The 14,308-nt window shown below is 36.2% G+C and overlaps 1 pseudogene; it reads left to right on the top strand.

The window, feature by feature from the left end:
* The first annotated feature begins 283 nt into the window (after positions 1 to 283).
* Positions 284 to 1,090, top strand: LOC143675978 (proteasome subunit alpha type-2 pseudogene; annotated as a pseudogene).
* The last annotated feature ends 13,218 nt before the right edge of the window (positions 1,091 to 14,308 follow it).

Here is a 14,308-nt window from a genome sequence, read left to right as displayed (position 1 = left end):
TAAATTAAATAGAAAGCAAAATACAATTGAAAAGGATCAAAAATGTAAAAAGTGATTTTTTGAAAAGATCAAAAGAATTGGAAAAACTCTGACAAGACGAATTTAAAAAAAAAAAGAGGGCAAGCTAATTTTAAAATGTATTAAAAGATAATACAGGGCGGGCCACCGTGGCTCAGCAGGCAAGAATGCTTGCCTGCGATGCCAGAGGACCCGGGTTCGATTCCTGGTGCCTGCCCATGTAAAAAAAAAAAGAGGATAATACAATCAGGCTCTCCGAGTAAAGATGGCAGAACGAGGTTACAGTTCTTCACTGACTACATTCAGCCCATCTGGTAAACTTGTCCAGATTGAATCTGCTTTGGCTGCGGTAGCTGAAGGAGCCCCTTCAGTGGAAACTAAAGCTGCAAACAGTGTGGTGTTGGCAACTGAGAAGAAACAGAAGCCCATTCTGCATGATGAGTGAAGTGTACACAAAGTGCAGCCAATTGCCAAACATATAGGTTTGTTGTATAGTGCCATGGGCCCAGATTACAGAGCGCTTATTTTGCACACAGCTCGGAAACTAGCTCTGCAATATTATCTTGTTTACCAAGAACCCAGTCCCACAGTTCAACTGGAACAAAGAGGAAGTAACTTCTGGGATGCAAGAATATACCCCGTCAGGTGGTGTTCGTCCTTTTGGACTCTCTTTACCTTCTGTGGTTGGAATGAAGGACAGCTTTATGTATTTTAGTCAGATCCATACTTTGCTTTGGATAGCCACAGCAATGGAAGCGAACTATGTGAACAGGAAAATTTTCCTGGAGAAAAGATATAACAAAGATCTGGAACTTGAAGATGCCATTCACGCAGCCATCTTAATCCTAAAGGAAAGTTTGAAGGGCAAATGATAGAAGATAACATAGATGTTGGAATCTTCAATGAAGCTGGATTTAGGAGCCTTGCGCCAACTGAAGTCAAGGATTACTTGGCTGCCACAGCATAATAATGAAGTGACTGAATAGTCTGGAATTTCAGATGATCTTTGTACTTAAACATGTTTAAATTATGTTTTGTTTTGCAGAATTTTGCATACTTATTTCTACCTGGTTTAATGGACTGATGTTTTTGAAATGATACTTACAAATCATAATAAATTATAAACTCCCCCCCAAAAATAGATAATGCAAATCAAGTGGGGTTTATCACAGTAACACAAGATTGATTCAACTTTAGAAAAATGTATGTGCAATCCATAAAATAATTAAAGGAAAAAATATACAATTACTTCAACAAATGCAAAAATATCATCTGATACGATTTAATATCTTTTCATAGTTTAAAAACAAAAAACCTTAGAAAGGTAGATATAGAATGCAACATCCTAGACTTAGAAAGGAGTAGCTACAAAAAAAAAAAAAAACTACAACAAACATGAAACTCCATATTACATCATGAAAAGCATTTCCTCTAAGATTAGAAACAATATAAAGATGCTCATGTATCATCATCTACATTCAACGTTATACTTGCAGTCCTACTAACTCAAAATAAAAGAAAAATATAAAAGATATAAGGATGGGAAAATAAGAGGTAATTTTTTTTCACAATTCACGATTGTCTACTTAGACAACAGAAAAGAATATACTGACAAATTCTTACAATTAGTAAGAAACTTTAGTAATGTCTCTGAATATAAAAAAAGTTCAATATACAAAGCCAACTATATTTCTGCACACCCGGAACAATCAGAAATTTCAATTTAAAAAGATGAAAAAATTGTAAATAAAGAAAGATGACTATTTTCCCATATTTATCTATAGTTTCAATGCAATTCTAATGAAAACTCCAACAGGGCTTTTTGTGGAACCTGACAAGTTGATCCTTTAATTTATAAGAAAAATCATAATAAAACACCCCCCAAAAAAGAACAGGAGGGGAAATCTTGTCCCATCAGAAAATCAATTACTACGAAGCTCTGACAATCAGGAAAGATACATTGCCATAAGGGTAGATAAGCTGAATGGTGGAACCAGTTAACTTGGAAACAATCACACACATATGGAATGGAAACCTAATATGTGAGTAAGCAGGTCAGTGGGGAAGAGATAATGCTGGGAGAATGGTTGTCCCTATGCAAAGAAAAATAAAATGAGCCCCTACCTCACAACACATACCAAAATCAATGCAAAATGGATTACGGTCTTAAAGTCTATTTTTTTTTTTAATTTTCAGACAAAATCATAGAATTTCTTTAATGATAGGGTACAGGGGGGTTTCTTAAGTCACAAGTAAAATGTAAAACCAAAAAAAATATGACTGATAAATTCTACACAATAAAATTAAGATCTTGTATTAACCAAACACACTATGAAGAGACTGAAAAGACAAACTATAAACTGGGTAAAAACTTTGCAACACTTATAAGCAGCCAAGAATTTAAGGTCAAGATAGATATAACGAATCAATAAGAAAAAGATAAATAATTTTTTTCATTGGTAAAAGACCTTAGCAGGCACTCACAGAAGTGGAACTTGGAATATTCAGTAATATTAAAAAGACACCATGCTTCATTTAAAATTTTTTTAAAACTGCACATTAAAACCTCAATGGGGTACCATTTTGTAGCCACCAGAATGGTAAAAATAGAAAAGCCTGACAATACCAAATATTGGCAAAGATGCCCAGTAATAGTGGCCTTCAGTACTATAAACTGGTATTCAATGGAGAGAAAAGGCATAGTTTTATTAGTTAATTTGAAGGTGTTCATACTCTATAACCAAGTGATTCTACTCTTAGGTACACCCAAAGAGAAATTCTTAAATATGTACCAGAAGACATGTACGAAATGTACATACAGCCTTGTTTGTGAGAACCAAAAATAGCCCAAATGTCCATCGGCAGAAGTGGATAAGTAAAGGGCAGTTACACACAATGGATTCATTTCAAATGTACAACGTTGAGCCAAAAGAAGCTCATACATAATAGTATAGTATGATTCCATTTTTATAAGGTCAGAAACAAGTATATTAAAAAACACCCAGTATGCTGAACAAGATATTACACATATCTTCCATGTGTAATAAAAATGCAAGTTTATTTCTGTCCTACCCCTTGAAAATTCATTCGTCAGGGGAACATGGTCTAAAGCCACCGGTCAATCTTAGAATCACTAAAAGGAAAAAGACTGCGATGATGGTTACAAAAAAATAATAATAAGAGTACCCTCAACAACTAGGGGTTATTTTTGCCTTAAAAATAGGGGGAAAAAAATGAATCTGAATCTAATTAGATTAGTAGATAAAAACAGTTTATAAAATGTAGAAAAGATACAAATGATTCAATGACAATAAGAGGAACTTGAAGATTAAAGAGACTTAAGAAATAGAACAATCAATGCAATGTACAGACCTATGAATCCAGATTCAAAGAAGCCAAAAAAATTAAAAGATACTTTTTTTAGATAATCAAGAAAAATGGCCTTGGTATTAGTTGATTTTTAATACGATTATTATTTTTTTAGATATGACAGTGACATGGTGGTTATGTATAATAAATACCTTATCAAATTAAAGTATATATTATATTCAGTGGGGTACTTTCTTCTCCTGTAACTCAATGGAAACTCTAATGGGGCCCATTATTCTCTGTTACTCACGGGTAATACAAAGTCCTAAAGTCACTTTAAGTCACAAAACAGAATTGTGATTCAGAAAATAGAATGTTGAGTTCAGTATAATAATTGACCTTTTAAGGAAGGTTAAAAGAAACGTAAGATATCACTCCAATTCCACACCCACAATTAGGATTTGTGTAGACAGGCCATAGGCTTCTCTCTTTTCTATCTACCCCCTCTCACTTGCTGGCCTGTGCTACTCTCCCATCTGGGGTTGGAACATAGGGAGGCAGAAAGACCACTTTACTGGAACTGCCATAAAAATGGAGTTGCAGAGATTGCTGTCTGCCTCCCAATATCAATTACTTCCTTCGTCTTTATCCCAATTTTAATTTGGGCCCATTGCTACCATGCAACAGCTTACATTCCCTAACCTCTCTTGGAGCTAGATGTAACCACGTGACTGAACTCTGGACAATGAGTCATAAGCAAAAATGTTGGTGTGTATATCTTTAAAATATCCTTAAAGGGGAGGGGGGACTTCTGGTAAGATGGAGGAATAGGAATTCCTGGCTGGAATTATACCAGGTCTCCACCCTGCTCAGCCGGCTGCCACAATCAGAGAGAGGCAGGCCAAAGGCAAGAGGTTGCCCAAGAGTGCCATTAACTGGGAAGCCTCAAGTAGAACTGCATGCATCCCCTCCATGAGCCTAGACCTTGGTTTGTTGGGGAATTACTGACAAACACAGTGCTAAAGGGACCTTCAAGACAAACCTAAGTAAAAACAAAACCTTAGACGACTGAAGGAAACCAACTTCCAAAACAGCCTTATCAAGATAATCAAACGTCCAAAATGCAACAGAAAATCACAAAGCAAATGAAGATTCAGGCAAATATGGCCCGGCCAAACAACCAAGTTTAAACAGCATAATTAAATTCAAAAATAAAGAAGCATTCTGAAGAATAAATTTAAAAACAACAGATCTCACAAACATCAAAGCTACGGCAGACTAAACTGCAAATATACTAGAGATACACAACAGCAAATCTGAAGAGATGGAAAAAAAATAAGTGAGCTAGAAAACAGGAAAACTGAAATCAAGCACACACACACAAAAAAAAATGACAAAAAAAGAATAAAAACAAAATAAATTAAAAAATAATAATAACTACAAAAACAAATGACAAGAAAGATGAAAAAATCAAACAGAATTTGAGGGAAATGATTGACAACACAAAGAGCACAAATATAAGAATCATCGGTGTCCCAGAATGAGAAGAGCAAAGGACTAGGAAATTTAGTTGAGGAGATAATGGGGAGGAACTTCCCAACTATTACAAAAGACTTAAATATTCATATAAAAGAGGCCCAGCAAACCCTAAATAGAATAAATCCAAATAGGCCTACTCCAAGACACATACTAATCAGACTGTGAGAAACAGAAAATTCTGAAAGCAAGAGAAAAACAATTCACTACATATAAGGGAAACCACAGAAGACTGAGTTTGGACTGCTCAACAGGCACTATGGAGGCAAGGAGGCAGTGGTATGATATATTTAAGATTCTGAATGACAAAGATTTCTAGGCAAAAATTCTTTATCTAGCTAAGTTGTCCTTCAAAACTGAGGGAGATATTAAAATCTTCTGAGAAACAAAGGCTGATTAAACAATATTTGATTAAACAATCAAATTGTTTATTAATATTTAATATTTAATTATTAATTTATTATTTATTAATTTATTATTTAATTATTATTAATTGTCAATTAATTTGTGTTAATTTGTGTATTATTATTAAATAATAATTATTAATTATTATTTAATTATTAATTATTCATATAAATTAATTATGAATTAATTTATTATTTAATTATTAATTTAATTATTAATATTTGATTAAACAATCAAATTGTTTCTGATTAAACAATATTTGGCAAATAAAAACTAAAGGATATGACGTTAAGATTCAAGAACTACACTTACAGTAATAACTTTGAATGTTAAAGGATTAAACTCACCAATTAAAAGATTGGCAGAGGGATTAAAAAACATAATTCAGCTATATGCTGCTTACAAGAGACTCATCTTAGACATAAGGGCACAAATAGAATGAAAGTGAAAGGATGGAAAAAGATCTATACAAACTGTAACCAAAAGAAAGCAGGAGTAGCTATACTAATATCAGATAAAACAGACTTAAATGTAAAGACATCATAGGAGACAAAGAAGGACACTACATATTAATAAAAGGAACAATTCATCAAGAAGAAATAACAATCATAAATGTATATGCTTCCAATCAAGAAGCTCCAAAGTATATGAGGCAAACATTGGCAAAACTGAAAGGAGCAACAGACATTTCAACAATAATAGTGGGAAACTTCAACACTCCACTCTCCTCTATAGACAGAATAACTAGACCGAAGATCAACAAGGAAGTAGGGAACTTAAATAATAGGATGAAGGAATTAGATCGAGTAGACATATAGATCATTACACCCCAAAACACCAGAATATACATTCTTCTCTATGCTTATGAAATGTTCTCCAGGATAGGTCATAATCTGGGACACAAACCAGGTCTTTATAAATTTAATAAGACTGAAATTATTCAAAGTATTTTCTCTGACCACAACCAAATGAAGCTGGAAATTAATAACCACCAAAGAACCAGAACTTTCACAAATACATGGAGATTAAACAATACACTATCAAAGAATCAGTGGGTCAAAGAAGAAATTATTAGAAAAATTGGTAAATATCTGGAAATGAAAGAAAATGAGAATACAACATATCAGAAGTTATAGGATGTGGCAAAGGCAATGCTGAGAGGGAAATTTATTGCTTTAATGGCCTATCTTGAAAAAGAAGAATGAAAAAAAAGAAGAATGAGCAAAAATCAAGGACTTTACTCACCTGGAGGAACTTGAGAAAGAACAGCAAACTAAGCCTCCTCTGCAAAAATAGGAGAAGAGAAATAACAAAGATTAAAGCAGAAATAAACAAACTGGAGAACAAAAAGCCAATAAAAAGAACCAACAAAATCAAAAGTTGGTTCTTTGAAAAATCAATAAAATAAATGGCCCCCCGGCTACACTGACAAAGAAAAAAAGAGGACGCAAATAAACAAACTCAGAAATGAGAGGGGGGTTGTTACCACGGGTCCTGAAAATTTTTTTAAAATCTTAAGAGGATACTATGAACAACTATACACCAATAAACATGGACAAATTCCTAGAGGCCTCGAATTGGCAAAAACATGTCAAAAAAAGAAGAATTAAGCAGGAGGACAAACACTTCCTGACTTTAAAGCTTACTATAAAGCAACAGAGGTCAAAACAACATGGTATTGGCACAAAGATAGAAATACTAACCAATGAAACTGAATTGAGAGTGCAGAGATAGACCACCAAATTGATCTTCAACAAGGCCCCAAAATCTACTGATTGGGACAAAACAGTCTTTTTTAAGAAACAGGCATGGGAGAACTGGATATCAATAGTCAAAAGAATGAAAGAGGACCCCTACCTAACACACTTACAAAAATTAACTCAAAGTGGATCAAATATCAAATAGAAGGGACAGTAACATCAAACTCCTAGAAGAAAAGAGAGAAACATCTTCAAGACTTAGAAGTAGGAAGCAGCATCTTAAACTTCATACTTAAAGCATAAGCAACGAAAGAAAAAGTAGATATTGGGAACTCCTCAAAGTCAAAAGTGTGATTGTGGAATTGTAACCCACACCAAACTCTGAAATATGTTCTACAACTGATTGTTGCTATGGGCTTTGAAATTTACTGCTTTTTTGTATATATGTTATTTTTCAGAAAAAAAAAAGAAGTCAATGATGATGATAAAACATATATATATATATTCCTTCTAGCCTCCAATATTATAGAGCAGCAAGAAGGAAAAGTCTGAGATGACGGAATGGTAGCCCATGATAAATTCCAGGATCCATCCAGTAACTACTTGTCGAAGAGTGCTTTGAAAATTATTGCTTTTTTCTTTCTTTGCTTTGTAGATACGTAATATTATACAATTTTTTTAAAGTTAAAAGAAAAAAAGTTGAAATAGATTCAAGAAAATATCAATAAAAGCAGTCAAGTGTTAAAATCAAAAGCTTGTCAAAAAGCTGAAGATGCAGCCAACTCAATGGGAGAAAATGTTTGGAAACCACATAATGGACAAAGGTTTGGTATTCTGTGTACTTAAAGAAATTATACAACTCAACAACAACAAAAAAAAAAAAACACCCAACTATAAAATGGATTTGAATAGACATTTTTCCAAAGAGCAAATATAAATGGCTAAAAAGCACATGAAAAGATGCTCATCTTCATTAGCTATAAGGGAAATGAAAATCAAGGCTACAATAAGATATCACCTCATACCTATAGGAATGGCTGCTATTAAGCAAACAAAAAGCTTCAAATGTTGGAGAGGGTGTAGAGAAATTGGAACATTTATTCATTGCTGGTGGAAACATATAATGGTATAGCTACTATAGGAGACAGTTTGGTGATTCCTCAGAAAACTAAATATTGACCCAGCAATCCCAGTACTCAGTATACACACAGAAGAGCTGAAAGCAGTGAAACTAACAGACATGTGCATACTGATGTTCATAAATGGCACTATTTGCAATTGTCAAAAGATGAAAACAATCCAAGTGCCCAAAAACAGATGAATTAACAAAATGCGATATGCACATATGATGGAATATTATGCAGCAGTAAGATAAAATGAGGTTCTGAAACATATGACAACATAGATGAACCTTGAGGACATAATGCTGAGTGAAATAAACAAGACACAAAAGGATAGATACTGTAGGATTTCACGATTATGATTCTGGTAAAAGTCAACTCAGAGGCTTATCATGTAGAATATAGGGGACCTAGAGGTACATAGAAGCTAGAGATGGGTGAATGGTTACCGAATGAGGTTGTACTTAAATGTAAGGGAATGGACAGAAGTAAGGGTAAGAAGTAAGGGACAGAAGTAAGGGTAGTTCATTAGTGGGGTTATAAGTAACATTGTCACACTAAAGGTGAATAGGATAGAAAGGGGTTGTATAGAGTCAAGTTTCCCACCAATGAACTCTTTAATTATAAATAAATTCTTGCACAAACTATTTCAAAGGTTTGATCTTGTACAAAGAGTCAACAATAGAGGGGTATGAGGGAAAGCTACTATTGTATCCTATACCCGAGAGATAATAGGAAGACTTCAACAGTACCAGTGGTAAATATCAGTGGTAAATATTTGGGAGCAGGGCCAAGGGATAAAGGGAGGTTTAGATTTGATATTTGGTGAGTGTGCTGGTTTGAAAGGATATATGTACCCTAGAAAAGCCATGTTTTAATCCTAATCCCATTTTATAAATCCAACCATTTCTTCTAATCCCTATTCAGTATTGTATGTCTGAATCTGTAATTAGATCACCTCCCTGGAGATGTGACTCAATCAAGAGTGGTTGTTAAGCTGGATTAGGTAGAGATGTGTCCCCACCCATTCAGGTGGGTCTTGATTAGTCTATTGGAATCCTATAAAAGAGGAAACATTTTGGAGAATGAGGGAGATTCAGAGACATAGCCATGAGAAGCAGAGAGTCCACCAGCCAGCAACCTTTGGAGATGAAGAAGGAAAATGCCTCCTGAGGAGCTTCATGAAACAGGAAGCCAGGAGAAAAAGCTAACAGATGATGCCGTGCTTGCCGTGTGCCCTTCCAGATGAGAGAGGAACCCTGAACTTCACTGGCCTTCTTGAACCAAGGTATCTTTCCCTGGATGCCTTAGAGCAGACATTTCTATAGACTTGTTTTAACTGGGACATTTTCTCAGTCTTAGAACTGTAAACTTGCAACTTATTAAATTCTCCTTTTTTAAAAGCCATTCTGTTTCTGCCATATTGCATTCTAGCAACTAGCAAAGTAGAACAGTGAGGCTGTATTTATTGGTTCCTTGTCTCTTTGGACCAATGAAAACTGCCCCAAAACTAGAGTGCTGATTATCGCACAACTAAGTGAGGACACCGTAAGACATGGATTGTTTATTTTGAACATTATCCATGATGCCCAATAGGTGGAGGAGGCCGAAGAATACAATGACTGAGAAGCAGAATGGCAAACTGTGATGTAAACACATGATGGAATATTCTGTGGCTTCAAAAAGGAAAGAAGTTGTGAGGCACGCAACAAAATGAATGAACTTTGGGGTCACTGTGTTGTACAAAATGAGCCAGAAACAAAAGAATAAATATAGTATGGTCTCTTAGAAAATACTCATAAGAAAATTGGAGCCTAGTTAGTAGGTTCTTATGGCTGTCACACTTAGTCCAGAGTTGTAAGCGTATATCTAGATTCTGAGATGCTGTGCTATATACATATAAGCTGGTATTTCCCAGGAACTTTAGGTACCTCTGTGACACCTAAAGACTCAGCTGGAGTTCTGTGGCTCTGAAAGTCATCACTGCTACATACAATAACTGTTAAAGTAACCAAAAAAGAGGTCAGACTTCAACTAGAGATAAAAATGACGCAGATTTGGTTGGAACTAAGGTAGATCAGAATACAGGGCAAAGGATGATAGTGTGTGTACTCTAGAGTTTCATCTACTGTATGAGACCACAGGCAGAGAAGTTGATTGTTTCTAGAACCCAAATCTTCTGTAACACACAATCTAAATCAACCTGCCTGGATAGGTCATTTAAACAATCCAAGGACATGGAGCCCAGAACAGGAACGAGGCCTCATAATTCTGTATAGCTTAATGTAATACCTGGATACGTCCCAGACCATGGTGAGCTGATACTTAAAAAGTATTGGCGGGCGGGCCGCGGTGGCTCAGCGGGCAAAGTGCTTGCCTGCTATGCCGGAGGACCTCGGTTCGATTCCCGGCCCCAGCCCATGTAACAAAAACGGAGAAACAGAATACAATAAAACAAGAAAATGTTTAAAAATGTTTCCCTTTCTTCCTTCCTTCCTTCCTTCTCTCTGTCTTTCCTTTAAAAAAAAAAAAAAAAAAAAAAAAAAAAAAAAAATTATTGGCAAAGTCCCTTGAGGGACTGGAGAAAAAAATATGGAACAACTAAACTTTTCCTCCTTGGAAACCCTTGGTACTCTCTCAAACATTAGGGACTCCCCAAGAAAATAGGCCAAGCACATGATTTTGAGGCTTGCCCTTATGAAACTTATTTTTATAGTGGAGAAGATAAAACTACCTATAAAAATTATGCCTTAGACTTACTCCCAGGAAACCTCTTCTGTTGATCAAATGTGGCCTCTCTCTCTCTAAGCCCAACTCTACAAGGAAAATCATTACCCTCTTCCTACATGGGACATAACATCCATGGGTGAAAGTCTCCCAGATAACACGGGACATGACTCCCAGGGATGAGCCTGGCCCAGGCACCATGGGACAACAATGCTTTCTGGACCAAATGGGGGAAAAGAAATGTTACAGAATACGGTTATCAGTGGCTAAGAGATTTCAAATGGAGTCAAGAGGCTATTCTGGAGGCTACTCTTATGCAAGCTTACACTAGATATTGCTGATTGCCATGGTTTGCTAAATCCCAACCACTATCATTCCCGTTAACCTTAAAGAACACCCAAGGCTCTATCTTCTACAAAAGTTTCACACTGAATTTACTTTACAGAAATCGAAAACCTTCAGATGGCTCCTAGGCCAGATAAATTCTGAAACCCAAAGGTGCCAGCCTCTGGGTTCAAGAACATTAACCAGTTCCATTCCCCTATCCCATATTGTCGACACCCCTTATCTTTTTTTTTTTTCATTTTTATTGCTACAACAACACACAAGCACATACATTCTCAACATACAATCATTCAACATGGTGTACATTCAACATGGTGTACAATCAATGGCTCACAATATCATCACATAGTTGTATATTCATCACCATGGTCATATTTTAGAACATTTGCATCACTCCAGAAAAAGAAATAAAAAGAAAAAACTCATATATACCATATCCCTTACCTCTCCCTCTCCCTGACCACTAGTATTTTCCTCTATCCAATATATATTTTTCTAATTTTAACATTTGTTCCCCCTATTATTTATTTATTTTTAATCCATATGTTTCACTCATCTGTCCATACCATAGATAAAAGGAGCATCAGACACAAGGTTTTCACAATCACACAGTCACATTGAGAAAGCTATACAATTATACAATCATCTTTGCAAAACATGGCTACTGGAACATAGCTCTACAGTTTCAGCCCTTAAACTAAAAAGGGGATATCCATACAATGTGTAAGAATAACCTCCAGGATAACCTCTCAACTCTGTTTGAAATCTCTCAGTCACTGACACTTTATTTGGTCTCATTTCTCTCTTCCCCCTTTCAGTCAAGAAGGCTTTCTCAATCCCTTGATGCTGAGTCCCAGCTCATTCTAGGATTTCTGTCCCACACTGCCAGGGAGGTTTATACCCCTGGGAGTAACGTGATACCCCTTTTCAAGATGAAAAAGTTAGAATGAACACAGTCGAAATATCCCTAAAGATTGGGAGAAGGAACAAAGGAGAAGGAGGAGATAATAACAGAGAAATTAGGGTTTAAGAAATGAGTATGACTACTGAATTGTTATACTGATATTTTTTTTTAGTCTCCAATGTCTTGGAGCAGCTAGAAAGAAAAACCTTAAATTGTGGAACTGTAACCCATACCAAATTTTGAAATCTATTTTATAAATACTTTTTAAAATTGTACTTTAAAATCTATTGCTTTTCGTGTATATGTTATATATCACAATAAAAAATGTAAAAAAAAAAAGGAGGGGGAAGACCCTTCCGCTGCTCTTCCTTTCTTCCTCCTGCCAAGACCATGATGTGTTGGCTGGAGCTTTAGCAGCTCCTTTTGACAATGAGTTTGAAGACTGTGTTCAAGATTTGGGTGCAGAAAACTAGAGGGATTATTCTTGATAACTTTGTGGATCCACCAATCCATCCCTGAATTACCTACTCCTGACCTTTTCTATGTAAAAGAGAAATTAATTTCTATTTTGCATCATCGTTGTTCTTTAATTTACGTGCAGGCAAACATATTCCTAACTAGTACAGATGGCTTCACACTGTCTGGGCTGGCGAATACATAAACCAGACTCTCTCTCTTTCTCCTGGGTACTTTGTGGATTCTCCAGACACTCTCCTGCTGGGCCCCTCCAAACAAAATCCCCATGATACGGATGAATCACTCTGATCTTCTCTTTAATCTGCCGCCTCTGAAGCTACTCTACCAGCTCTCTGCTGAGTATATCTCTTGAACAGAAGTCAAATGGTTCCAAGTTGGCCCTCCATGCCCGCCTGGGTCATATCCGATCCATGGGGATGGATATATGCATCCTTCTCTCCACCTAAGCCTGGGGTGCAGCCGTCTGCCAACAGCAAGTTGCTCTCCTTCACTCCATCACCAAAATAACTCGCCAGAGAGTTGAACATGAGTCTGCTGTCCTCCCAACTCCAGGGGACACAAAGCATGCTCTGTCCAGGCAGCTTGCTGAACCTGCTCTCTCCAGGAAAGAGTAGCTCTCATCCAGAAAGAGAAAATGGTAACATTTGCAGCAGAGACTTCTTCAAATAAATCCCCTTACAAATCCCGTATCAATGCTTTTTATACTCTTTAAAGTGAAGAAGGATCTTCAAGAGCTATGAACCTGCTGTTCAGATATTTCTTTGAAAACTTCCATTTTGGTCTTTCTCACAACTTATTTTGGTAACTGCTATCTAGTGTATCTTGAGGCATTAGTCAAAATTTCCAATTCAGCAGCCTGTCAGAAACACAATAAATTATTTAGGGATGCACACTTGGGGCAAAATGCGAAATAAAAGTGAGGAAATGATTAATACAGTACTTGGCAGAGCAGCTACCCCTGGGGAGAGAAGGAAGGAAATACAACCAGGAAGCACATGCAAGGAGTTTCAAAGGGAATGTTCTAGATCCTTATCTGGATGGTTATTCATTTTTATTATTCTTTTTAGTTGAAATGTACATGCATTTTTCATATATGCATATATATTCGTATCTTATTATTTTAAAAATAAACAAAAGGAAAAACTTAAACAAGATAAAACCTACACTCCATAGCAAAAGAATTTGGAAATAAGATTGCACTCTGAGGACTAGGCTATGAACACAAGACAAAGTGCAGGAAGCTGGTCAAAGGTAACTTTTAGAAGGGGGTTGAAGGATTTCCTCAAAGGGTCAGGGTATTGTTCTTTGGAACTCCTGCAGTGGTGGTTAGTTCTGGGACCTACAAAATTCCCTTAACACGTCTAATCTACTTAATCATCTGGACGAAGGAGGAAAACAGACTTGATCACCTGCACCCTCAGAGCTATCTGTAGTAGAGAAGTCTGCAAGCCCTCAGAGCTGAAAATGAGCTTCGGTCAAAAGGCTCAAGTGAGCTGATCTTGCTGGCAAGGCTGTACTTTGGCAAGACCAAAACTACGTGAGCCAGAGGGACATTTTTATAAAGTCTTCTGAATTCTTTTTGCATTTATTTTGTACTTGCCAAAGCAACTTTCTGATTATGATCCGGCCTCTATGGAGCTTTCCTTCAGGAGGAGAAAGTGCTGACTGTGGACATCTTGTTGTCGTTATGAAAATGTTAGCCTTACCATAAAGCATGACGATCAGAGCTAAGACTTCTGTCGGGCTTATCCCACTTGATCCTCACT

This window comes from Tamandua tetradactyla, chromosome 3 (assembly GCF_023851605.1).
Source record: "Tamandua tetradactyla isolate mTamTet1 chromosome 3, mTamTet1.pri, whole genome shotgun sequence".
Classification (NCBI taxonomy): Eukaryota; Metazoa; Chordata; class Mammalia; order Pilosa; family Myrmecophagidae; genus Tamandua; species Tamandua tetradactyla.
This window is presented reverse-complemented; position numbering and strand designations above follow the sequence as displayed.